Genomic DNA, 2,504 nt, shown 5'->3' on the forward strand with positions numbered 1-2,504 from the left:
GAGAAAAACTTGCAACTACAACATATGTTCATATCCTTAATCTTAAAACAAATTTCATGCCGAATAATGTCAATATCTGGACGCCAAATGTGATATTTAAACTCATTAACATTGCTCACCACAATCTCTTGATAGCATACAACACCTTTCAAAAATTGTTGCTCAAACAATTAACACTACTACTGCCAAGGACATTGTAGTCCAGTGGCATCAAACCCTTCCCTTTATACGGGAGGTGGTGGGTTAGAGCCTCAGTGCAGGCAATATTGACTCTTGTGCTTCAATAGGTTGAGAAAGTAGTTATGGACAGATACTACATTATAACAAAGTCAGTAGTACTCAAAAAAAAAAGTAACACTACTACACAGACAGCTTTTAACGTCGGATTGTTGTAAGGGTATACATACAACGTCGACTAAATGTTAACCGACGTTGTAAGGTAAACATACAACGTCGGCTCTTTACAAATAGCCGACATTGTAGGTAATTTGAAAACTACTAAAATACCCTACAACATCGGCTCTTTACAAATAGCCGACGTTGTAGGTAATTTGAAAACTACTAAAATACCCTACAACGTCGGCTCTTTACAAATAGTCGACGTTGTAGGTAATTTGAAAACTACTAAAATACCCTACAACGTCGGCTCTTTACAAATAGCCGACATTGTAGGTAATTTGAAAACTACTAAAATACCCTACAACATCGGCTCTTTACAAATAGCCGACGTTGTAGGTAATTTGAAAACTACTAAAATACCCTACAACGTCGGCTCTTTACAAATAGCCGACGTTGTAGGTAATTTGAAAACTACTAAAATACCCTACAACGTCGGCTCTTTACAAATAGCCGACGTTGTAGGTAATTTAAAAACTACTAAAATACCCTACAACTTCGACTCTTTACAAATAGCCGACGATGTAGGTAATTTAAAAACTAATAAAATACCCTACAACGTCGGCTCTTTATAAATAGCCGACGTTGTAGGGGTGTAAACAAGCCAAGCTGAGCTCAAACTTGGGGTGGCTCGAGCTCGAGCTCGATTACTAACAGGGGGCTCGAGCTCGATTGAGCTCCAAAAATAAAGCTCGAGCTCGGCTCGCCATTTTTACGAGCAGCTCGAGCTCGACTCGATTGGCTCGAGAGTTCAACTCAAGCTCAAGTTCGAGCCTAAGATCGACTCGATATGTGGCTCGAATTCAAGCTCGAGTTTGATCTCGAATTTGACCTATTTAATTTCATGCTTTAATTAATAATAAAAATCTTTATATTCATACATAAATAATAAAAACTTTAAAAATTAATAATAACTCCAAACTTCAAAGTTTATACCACTCAAATTACTCAATACAAGTTAACAATTCAAAAAAAAAAATAACTTTACATCAACTACAAGTCGTCCTCCTACACCATCTCTGCAGCAATGTCCACTGCTCACAAAGCAAACGCCTGTCTTGAATAAATAATCGCTATGGTGGAGGCGCAATGTCCACTGCTCACAAAGCAACGCCTGTCTTGGTTGATAATTTGATATGCAACAGAAAGAGTTAAATTACCCCAAAACTATTTCATGCTAGTTAGCAAAAGAAACACAAAGAGACTAGTTGTGCATCTTATACACAAGCTTAGATAATAACAAAATGTGCACATAATAGTATGTTCATTGCAGAAATTAATAGCTCCACAGCATATGTTAGTTTCAGAATAAGGAATATATTCAAGAATGTGTTTTACAAGGGAGTACTAAATCCATAGAGAAAAAATCAATGGTGCCCTCACCTCCAAGTTCATATGCAGTAACATTTTAAGAATAGTTGAAGGGATATATTTCCACAACAACTTTCATGTGAAGGAATTATATGCGGATCTGGAGCCTTCATTTGTCTATTCTTTGACACAACTTTGGTTCTTGACATATACTCCTGCAACAACAGCTGTAATGAACAGGGAGGCAAGCAAAGAAGGGTAAAAATCTAGAAAATCATATCTAAACACACATTACACTCACATTACAGCCTACAAATCCCTAACACACACACATACATCCATCACCGAAATAGTCAATACAAGCTTATATTAAGAATTTTAGGGATTATTTGAGTAATATAACTCACCAGCCTGTAGCGCAGCGACAACAGACACGGCAATGGCGACAAGCGACTGTCTCGAGTCTCGAAGACGGTAGTGGAGGAGGCGGTGGAAATGGCTGCGGGAAGAGGATATTGTCTCAACTCTCGACGCTGGCGGTGGAGGAGGCGGCGCGAACGGCTCGATCGATGGCGTCTACAATTTTTTACTGGAGGAAACGTAAGGCCGTAAGGGTGTGAGAGGAGAAGACGGGGGGGGGGAAGGTTCTTTTGATAATAATCTCTCGAAACTAATTCATTAAATCATAAGCGGAACGTTTACAAGAAAGATTAATGGAATGGACAAACATTCCTTATAGTCAGACATAGAAACAAATTTCCTAACAATGTTATCGAAAACTTGAATCGCAGACTGTT

General features: G+C 38.5%; 1 long non-coding RNA gene across 1 annotated transcript; it reads right to left on the bottom strand.

Moving 5' to 3' along the window:
• Nucleotides 1-1,316: 1,316 nt before the first annotated feature.
• Nucleotides 1,317-2,092, bottom strand: LOC116021216. Its single transcript, XR_004098947.1, has 3 exons — nt 2,009-2,092; nt 1,780-1,922; nt 1,317-1,510 (listed from the first exon to the last, which is right to left on the bottom strand). It is a non-coding gene; the product is annotated as an uncharacterized LOC116021216 (long non-coding RNA).
• Nucleotides 2,093-2,504: the final 412 nt, after the last annotated feature.

Source organism: Ipomoea triloba, chromosome 5, assembly GCF_003576645.1.
Source record: "Ipomoea triloba cultivar NCNSP0323 chromosome 5, ASM357664v1".
Taxonomy (NCBI): Eukaryota; Viridiplantae; Streptophyta; class Magnoliopsida; order Solanales; family Convolvulaceae; genus Ipomoea; species Ipomoea triloba.